Source organism: Ovis aries, chromosome 10, assembly GCF_016772045.2.
Source record: "Ovis aries strain OAR_USU_Benz2616 breed Rambouillet chromosome 10, ARS-UI_Ramb_v3.0, whole genome shotgun sequence".
Lineage (NCBI taxonomy): Eukaryota > Metazoa > Chordata > Mammalia > Artiodactyla > Bovidae > Ovis > Ovis aries.
This window is the reverse complement of record NC_056063.1, coordinates 63001-73326: the sequence shown is the minus strand read 5'-3', so window position 1 is coordinate 73326 and position 10326 is coordinate 63001.

Here is a 10326-nt window from a genome sequence, read left to right as displayed (position 1 = left end):
GAAAGATGGGAGCAATGGGTGATGTTGGTCAAAGTTTACAGACTTTCTGGTGCTTGATGAATAAGTTCTGGGTGTCTAATGTGCACTGTGACTCTAGTTAACAGTTGTGTATCGTAAGACTGAAATTTGCTGAGCAAGTAGACCTTAAGGGTTTTCATGGTATGCACACTCAAAGTGATAGCTATGTAAATTGATGAATGTGTTAACTAACTTTATTGTAGTAATTATTTCAGAATGTAACACATATTAAATATTCATGCACTGTACCATATACATGTTATTTGTCAATTTTATCTGAATACAGCTAAAACACACACAGACGCACAGACACACAGTCAAAAAAGGTAAGAGACAGTGGACAGAATCATGGTAAAGTACATAATTGTGCTTCATTATCAACTATCAATTCTTCTGTGACTCTCTGCACACCAATTTCCTTCCTTTTTTCCTTATTCTTAGCTCTGGTTAGCTTGTGGTTCAAAAAAAAAAAAAAAAAAAACAACAACACCTGTTTAAAAGATTATTTTATATCATCCCGTTGATCAGAGTTCTTTGCTTAAGAATGAGCTTTGCATTATGTAAACAAAGCACTACACGTTGTCTGGAAGGTCAAATAAACAAATATGTAATAAACTAAAAATAGAAGACAACACATTTTTCACTGATAATTATATGTCAATACAATTGTATGTCAATTATAGCCAATACAAAATTGGGCATCCCTGGTGTCTCAAGATGGTAAAGCATGTGCCTGCAATGCGGGAGACATGGGTTCAATCCCTGGGTCGGGAAGATCCCCTGGAGAAGGAAATGGCAACCCACTCCAGTATTCTTGCCTGGAAAATTCCATAGACTGAGGAGCCTGGTGGGCTACAGTCCATGGGGTCGCAAAGAGTCAGACACGACTGAATGACTTCACTTTCACTTTCCTTAATACAAAATTAAATGAAGTTTTGATTAGTAGCTAAAAAATGTATATCAGGATACAGTTAACATATTGAACACATATACACAAGTTTGTTTGGAAGGTACCTAAAATGGTTGTGGACATTAAGATAATATACTATAAAGACATGCTTATTAACTTCACTAGAAAGAATAAGCTCTAAGCTCTTGCTATTTGACTGTTTCATCTACCTTTGATCTGGCTTCCTGAAGGCTAAAGCACTAAATTAGTTTGTTTAGAAAGCTAGGATGTGACAATGTATTTTAAATACCATAATGTACTGAAAGGGACTGATATTTATTCATTACAACTATAAATAAATAAATTTATACTTTAAAAAAATTATAAAATTAAAAGCCTCTGATGGTCTTCTAGCCGCCATTGTAGAATGTCCTTATGTGACAATATTTCAGAAGGGAAAAATAAAGCCTACATAATTCCTCTGTTGTTCAAAGTGGTATTTGTAAAACACTATGACATGTTAAGAAAAACTTTAAAATTCCTGCATAATATAAAAGACTTAAATGTGTGCTTCTGGCATACTTTATCAATTCACTGAAACTTCTTTTGACTGGTTGCAATGACAAGGCAGCAACATGACAGCAAACCTGTTCAAAAATATAGCTAATCAAATTGGATGTCAATGGATTATCATTAATGAGAGATTAGTAAACATGGATTTAATTAATCCATCTTCATATATATTATCAGTTTTACATCAGCATCTAAAGACTGATTCAATATGAATACTAGTTCATTTTACTGTGTCTAGATCATGAACTTCTTATTACCAATTCAGACTTAAATTGAAGGAAGTAGGGAAAACCGCTAGACCATTCAGGTATGACCTAAATCAAATCCCTTATGATTATACAGTGGAAGTGAGAAATAGATTTGAGGGCCTAGATCTGATAGAGTGCCTGATGAACTATGGATGGAGGTCCATGACATTGTACAGGAGACAGGGATCAAGACCATCCCATGGAAAAGAAATGCAAAAAAGCACAATGGCTGTTTGGGGAGGCCTTACAAATAGCTGTGAAAAGAAGACAGGAGAAAAGCAAAGGAGAAAAGGAAAGCTATAAGTGTCTGAATGCAGAGTTCCAAAGAATAGCAAGAAGAGATAAGAAAACCTTCTTCAGCGATCATTGCAAAGAAATAGAGGAAAAGAAACAGAATGGGAAAGACTAGAAATCTCTTCAAGAAAATTAGACATACCAAGGGAACATTTCATGCAAGGATGGGCTCGATAAAGGACAGAAATGGTATGGACCTAACAGAAGCGGAAGATATTAAGAAGAGGTGGAATGAATACATGGAAGAACTGTACAAAAAAGATCTTCACGACCCAGATAATCATGATGATGTGATCACTAATCTAGAGCCAGACATCTTGGAATGTGAAGTCAAGTTGTCCTTAGAAAGCATCACTACAAACAAAGTTAGGGGAGGTGATGGAATTCCAGTTGAGCTGTTTCAAATCCTGAAAGATGATGCTGTGAAAGTGCTGCACTCAATTTGCCAGCAAATTTGGAAAACTCAGCTGTGATCACAGGACTGGAGAAGGTCAGTTTTCATTCCAATCCCAAAGAAAGGCAAAGCCAAAGAATGTTCAAACTGCCGCACAATTGCACTCATCTCACATGCTAGCAAAGTAATGCTCAAAATTCTCCAAGCCAGGCTTCAGCAATACGTGAACCGTGAACTCCCTGATATTCAAGCTGGTTTTAGAAAAGGCAGAGGAACCAGAGATCAAATTGCCAACATCCGCTGGATCATCAGAAAAGCAAGAGTTCTAGAAAAACATCTATTTCTGCTATTTTGACTATGCCAAAGCCTTTGACTGTGTGGATCACAATAAACTGTGGGAAATTCTGATAGAGATGGGAATACCAGACCATTTAACCTGCCTCTTGAGAAATCTGTATGCAGGTCAGGAAGCAACAGTTAGAACTGGACATGGAACAACAGACTGGTTCCAAATAGGAAAAGGAGTAAGTCAAGGCTGTATATTGTCACCCTGCTTATTTAACTCCTATGCAGAGTACATCCTGAGAAACACTGGACTGGAAGAAACACAAGCTGGAATCAAGATTGCCGGGAGAAATATCAATAACCTCAGATATGCAGATGACACCACCTCATGGCAGAAGTGAAGAGGAGCTAAAAAGCATCTTGATGAAAGTGAAAGAGAAGAGTGAAAAAGCTGGCTTAAAGCTCAACATTCAGAAAACGAAGATGGTGGCATCCGGTCCTATCACTTCATAGGAAATAGATGGGGAAACAGTGGAAACAGTGTCAGACTTTATTTTTGGGGACTCCAAAATCGCTGCAGATGGTCACTGCAGCCATGAAATTAAAAGACACTTACTCCTTGGAAGAAAAGTTATGACCAACCTACATAGTATATTCAAAAGCAGAGACATTACTTTGCCGACTACGGTCCATCTAGTCAAGGCTATGGTTTTTCCAGTGGTCATATATGGATGTGAGAGTTGGACTGTGAAGAAGGCTGAGCACCGAAGAATTGATGCTTTTGAACTGTGGTGTTGGAGAAGACTCTTGAGAGTCCCTTGGACTGCAAGGAGATCCAACCAGTCCATTCTGAAGATCAACTCTGGGATTTCTTTGGAAGGAATGATGCTAAAGCTGAAACTTCAGTACTTTGGCCACCTCATGAGAAGAGTTGACTCATTGGAAAAGACTCTGATGCTGGGAGGGATTGGGGCAGGAGGAGAAGGGGACGACTGAGGATGAGATGGCTGGATGTCATCATGGACTCAATGGACGTGAGTCTGAGTGAACTCTGGGAGATGGTGATGGACAGGGAGGCCTGGCTTGCTGCGATTCATGGGGTCACAAAGAGTCGGACACGACTGAGCGACTGAACTGAACTGAAGTGAGTAATATGTGAAGATGAGAAAATTTTAAACCCATTAAACTGACTTTCAAAAAAAGAACTGATTCAGTTGATTGTAGGTTTCCTTTCCTTGAATTGAAAAAATTACTGGGAAATTATTGAAATTTTTAAAGATAATTTCTAAGTCAGATATGAATTTGGGCAAAATGATTCTTCTTTCCTGATATTAATCTGAAAAAAAAGGAACAATACAACACAAAATTTATTCTAGCCTGTCAATTTCAGTATTATTCATTCTTTATCATTTTAATGTCTTCATATTATATTTTCCTCATACATGCACCAATGACTCATGGAAAATATCATTTTGCAAATGCAATTAATCAACGACAGATGTAATGCTTTAATATCACTGTCACATTCTTATATCTTGACCTCTTTCTTCATCTTTGCCATTGAAATACTTTAGCATAAGAATGGCAATCACTGACTCAGTGGCATGAGTTTGAGCAACTCCAGGAGTTGGTGATGGACAGGGAAGCCTGGCATGCTTCAGTCCATGGGGTTGCAAGGAGTCAGTTGTGACTGAGTGACTGAACTGAACTGAAAGATGGCAAGGCAATGTTAGATTTGGTAAATGTCTAATGCAGAGAAAAGACACACTCATACGTGTTATAGGCTGTACAAGTAAACTACTTACAAATAGAACAGCAGTAATGTTCATGACACCAGTAAGTAAAAGGATCTGGGTTAAAGCTTGGGGCAGAAATCTTTAGCTTCCCTGGATGGCTTTCTCTTTAGTTAGAACCATGCTATGAACTAGGCAGGAACACCACTCTAAATACCACAGTGTTGCTTTCTATTCTTCAGATCACCCTGTGTAGAAGACGGAATTAAGTCAGATTACTGCTAAGTTTCTTTTCAGGTGATATTATCTGCCTCTAAAAGATAAAACTTTACTTTTATATTGTACAGTAAATATATTTTACTAATATTACTGTAAACCCATCCATATGATTGGAAACAATATGAAACAAACAATAATCACTTCACATTTAATCAACCAATTGATCTGAACATATAGGTTGGTTATCTTAGCTGGTAAAAAATCCACTTGCAATGCAGGAGACCCTAGTTAGATTTCTGGGTCAGGAAGATCCCCTGGAGAGGAAATGGCAACCCACTCCAGTACTCTTGCCTGGAAAATCACAAGGACAGAGAGAAGCCTGGTAGACTACAATCCATGGAATCGTAAAGATTCAGACACAACTGAGCGACTTCACTTACCAGTGAGCCATTATCTCAGTTAATATTAAAAAAAGAAAAATCTCAATTGCTATCTTTTAAATGAAAGAGAAAGTTATCAAGTATTAGTATACAGGAAAATAAGAAACAAACACAAGGTAATTTTAGAATTCATTATATTTGCAATGATTGATATTGGCTCTCTGTGTATCTGCAACATGTACAGGAACTTTATTCTAAACAGAATTTTAGTAGTAGTCATCATAAAGATCTGAATGTTAGGTAGTATTTATTCCAGTAATTTATTTAAGTTAACTGCTTATTTACCCATTTATTAAAAACAAACAAACAAACAAACAAACATAGCAATATGTCAAGTCATCAGGAATGTTTACTTTACTTTATGTTGCTGTCAAGAAAGAATCCTGTAAACACACTTTTCAGAGTCTGGAAACACAGTAATGAGATCTACAAGGTTTTTTCTCAGATCCTCTCCCCTAACATTATATATCCCTTCAGTGTACATGATGTGTTGTATGTTATGTACCTCAAATACCATAAGACTGAAACAACATTTTAAAATGAAAATTTCAGCAAGTTATTTGTCATCAATGACTTATCACACAAAGTTTAAACAAGAAGAAACATTTTATTTGTTGTCCTTGTTGCTCAGTGGCTAAGTCGTGTTTGGAACCCCAAGAAGTACAGCATGCCAGGCTCCTCTGTCCTCTACTATCTTTTAGAGTTTGCTCAAATCCATGTCTGTTTAGTGAATGATACTGTCTAACCATGTTATCCTCTGTCATCGCCTTCTCCTTCTGCTTACAATCTTTCCCAGCACCAGAGTTTTTTACAATGAGCCAATTCCTTGCATCAAGTTGGCAAAGTATTGAAGCCTCAGCTTCAGCATCAGTCTGAATGAATATTCAGAGTTGATTTCATTTAGTGTTAACTGTTTTGATCTCCTTGCTTTCCAAGGGACTCCCAAGAGTCTTTTCCAACCACAGTTCAAAAGCACTCAGCCTTCTTTATGGTCTAACTCTCACATCCATACATGACAACTTGAAAATCCATAGCTTAGACTACACAGGTCTTTATCAACAAAGTGATGTCTCTGCTTTTTAATACTTTGTCCAGGTTTGTCATCACTTTCCTTCCAAAGAAAAAGCATATCTTTATTTCATGGCTGCAGTCACTGTCCCCAGTGATTTTGGAGCCCTGGAAAATAAAATGTCATTGCTTCCACTTTATCTCCTTCTATTTGTCATGAAGGTCAGTTTACATTCCAATCCCAAAGAAGGGCAATGCCAGAGAATGTTCAAATTGCCACACAACTGCACTTATTTCACATGCTAGCAAGGTGGTGTTAAAAATTTTTCACCTAGGTTTCATCAGTACATGAACAGAGTGTCCAGATGTACAAGCTAGATTTAGAATATGCAGGGGAATCAGAAATTGAATTCCCAACATCTGATTCATCACAGGAAAAGCTGGAGAATTTCAGAAAAAAAAACACATAGACTTCTGGTTAAATGACTACAGTAAAGCCTTTGACTGTGTGGAGCACAACAAACTGTGGAAAATTCTTAAAGAGATGGAAATAGCAGATCACCTTACCTGCCTCCTGAGAAATTTGTACGCAGATCAAGAAGCAACAGTTAGAGCCAGACATAGAACAATGGATTGGCTCAAAATTGGGAAAGGAGTGTGTCAAGGCTGTATATTGTCACCACACTTATTTAACTTATATGCAGAGTACATCATGTGAAATGCTGGGATGGATAAATCATAATCTGAAATCAAGATTGCTGGCAAACATATCAACAACCTCGAAGATGCAGATGATATCACCTTAATGGCAGAAAGTAACGAGGAACTAAAGAGCCTCTTGATGAAGGTGAAGGAAGAGGGTGAAAAAAAATAGCTGAAAAATCAACATTCAAAAAACTAAGATCATAGCAGATGGGGGAGAAAATGGAAACTGACAGATTTTATTTTATTGGGTCTCAAAACCACTGTGGATGGTGACTGCTGCCATGAAATTAAAAGATGGTTGCCGCTTGGAAGAAAAGCTATGACAAGCTTAGAGTATTGAAAACAGCAACATCACTTTTCCGACAAAGGTCTATGTAGTCAAATTATGGCTTTTCCATGTAATGTAGAGAGGTTAAAACTGTACCGTAAAGAAGGCTGAGTCCAAAGAATGGATGTTTTTGAACTGTGGTGCTGGAAAAGACTCTTGAAAGTTCCTTGAACGGTGAGATCAAATCAGTCAATCCTAAAAGAAATCAACCCTGAATATTCATTGGAAAGACTGATGCTGAAGCTGAAGCTCCAATATGTTGGTTACCTAATCCAAAGAGCCAAATGTCTGGAACCTTGAATTTGGGAACTGAAGGCAGGAGGAAAAGGGTACAACAGAGAATGAGATGGCATTGCTGACTCAATAGACATGATTTTGAGAAAACTCTGGGAGAGGATGACAGACAGGGAAGCCTGGTGTGCTGCAGTCTATGGGGCTGCAAAGAGTTAGACACGACTTAGTGAGTGAACAACAAAATTTGCCATGAAACGTTGGGATCAGATGCCATGATCTTAGTGTTTTGAATGTTGAGTTGTAAGCCAGCTTTTTCATTCTCTTCTTTCACCTTCATTAAGAAGCTCTTTAGTTCCTCTTCACTTTCTGCCATCAGAGTGGTATCATCTGCACAATTAAGGTTGTTGATATTTCTCCTGGAAATTTTGATTCCATCTAGTGATTCATCCAGCCCAGTATTTCTTATGGTGTATTCTTCATATAAGTTAAATAAACAGGATGACAATATACAGCCTTGCCATATACCTTTCCCAATTTTGAACCAGTCATTTGTTGTATGTCCGGTTCTAACTGTTGGTTCTGGACTCACATGCAGTTTTCTCAACAGAAAGGTAGAGTGATCTGGTTCTCCCATTTGTTAAAGAAAGTAAACAAATAGTCTTGTTTAGGCTTCAGAGACAAAGCAGAGTAGGCCTGTGACCTTGCTTCTAACCCTCTTGGCACTGCCCTCACTGGGAGTGACTGGGATTGACTGCTGTAAGTACAAGACTGGCAGCATCATAGATAAGGTGGGTGAGGAATCCTGAGATAGCTGAGCCCTTGGAAGGGTACTTGTCAACCAAGCCCCGGGATTTGCCATATTCCAAGTTTTCCATGGAAAAACCAACGGCATTATCTTGAAACCAGGCTTGCAATTTGGTCCCAGATTGATGAATATATCCATTTGAATCTGTCCTGGGATTATAAATAAAAACCAGGACAGTCTTTGAAGTCTCGCCCACAGAGCAGAGTGGAGGTACTGCCTGGGACCTTTTCCCAGTTGGGACTCCAGATGTCCATGACATGGGACTTCTCAGTGCTGTTTAAGTCTGGATGTTGGTCAAAACCCAGTTTGGTGATGTATTCTCTGCTCTACTAATGTTAGTATCTTGGAAGTAAGCTATATAATTCTTTAATAAATATGCATTATTTATTTGTATATAATGAGTGGCTTACTTTGTTAACAAATCTTTGATCCTAAGATGGAAAGAAAACTTTTGGCAAAACACCATCACTTCTAAGATTTTTTCCGCAGACTTTTGTGATCCACACAGTCAAAGATGGTAGCACAGCCAGTAAAGCAGAAGCAGATATTTTTTTGGAAATTCTCTTGCTTACTCCATGACCCACCTATTTTCATTCTTTTTTTTTTTAAATTTAAATTTATTTATTTTAATTGAAGGCTAATTATTTACAATATTGTATTGGTTTTGTCATACATCAACATGAATCTGCCATGGGTGTACACGTGTTCCCAATCCTAAACCCCCCTCCCACCTCCCTCCCAATACCATTCCTGTGGATCATCCCAGTGCACCAGCCCCAAGCATCCTGTATCCTGCATCGAACCTAGACTGGTGTTTCTTTTCTTATATTATATTATACATGTTTCAATGCCATTCTCCCAAATCATCCCACGCTCTTCCTTTCCCACAAAGTCCGAAAGACTGTTCTATACATCTGTGTCTCTTTTTCTGTTTCGCATACAGGGTTATCATTACCATCTTTCTAAATTCCATATATATGAGTTAGTATACTGTATTGGTGTTTTTCTTTCTGGCTTACTTCACTATGTATAATCAGCTCCAGTTTCATCCACCTCATTAGAACTGAATCAAATGCATTGTTTTTAATGGCTGAATAATACTCCATTGTGTATATGTACCACTGCTTTCTTATCCATTCATCTATTGATGGACATCTAGGTTGCTTCCATGTCCTGGCTATTATAAACAGTGCTGCGATGAACATTGGAGTACATGTGTCTCTTTCAGTTCTGGTTTCCTTGGTGTGTATTCCCAGCAGTGGGATTGCTGGGTCATAAGGCAGTTCTATTTGAAGTTTTTTAAGGAATCTCCACACTGTTGTCCATAGTGGCTGTACTAGTTTGCATTCCCATCAACAGTGTAAGAGGTTTCCCTTTTCTCCACACCCTCTCCAGCATTTATTGCTTGTAGACTTTTGGATCACAGCCATTCTGTCTGGCGTGAAATGGTACCTCATTATGGTTTTGGTTTGCATTTCTCTGACAATGAGTGATGTTGAGCTTCTTTTCATGTGTTTGTTAGCCATCTGTATGTCTTCTTTGGGCAATGTCTATTTAGTTCTTTGGCCTATTTTTTGATTGGGTCGTTTATTTTTCTGGAATTGAGCTGCATAAGTTGCTTGTATATTTTTGAGATTAGTTGTTTGTCAGTTGCTTCATTTGCTATTATTTTCTCCCATTCCAAAGGCTGTCTTTTCACCTTGCTCATAGTTTCTGTTGTTGTTCAGAAGCTTTTGATTTTAATTAGGTCCCATTTGTTTATTTTTGTTTTTGTTTCCAGTATTCTGGGAGGTGAGTCATAGAGGACCCTGCTGTGATTTATGTCACAAAATGTTTTGCCTATGTTCTCCTCTAGGAATTTTATAGTTTCTAGTCTTATGTTTAGACCTTTAATACATTTTGAGTTTATTTTTGTGCATGGTGTTAGAAAGTGTTCTAGTTTCATTCTTTTACAAGTGGTTGACCAGTTTTCCCGGCACCACTTGTTAGAAACATTGTCTTTAATCCATTGTATATTCTTGCCTCCTTTGTGGAAGATAAGGTCTCCATAGGTATGTGGATTTATCTCTGGGCTATTTTGTTCCATTGATCTATATTTCTGTCTTTGTGCCAGTACCATACTGTCTTGATGACTGTGGCGTTGTAGTAGAGCC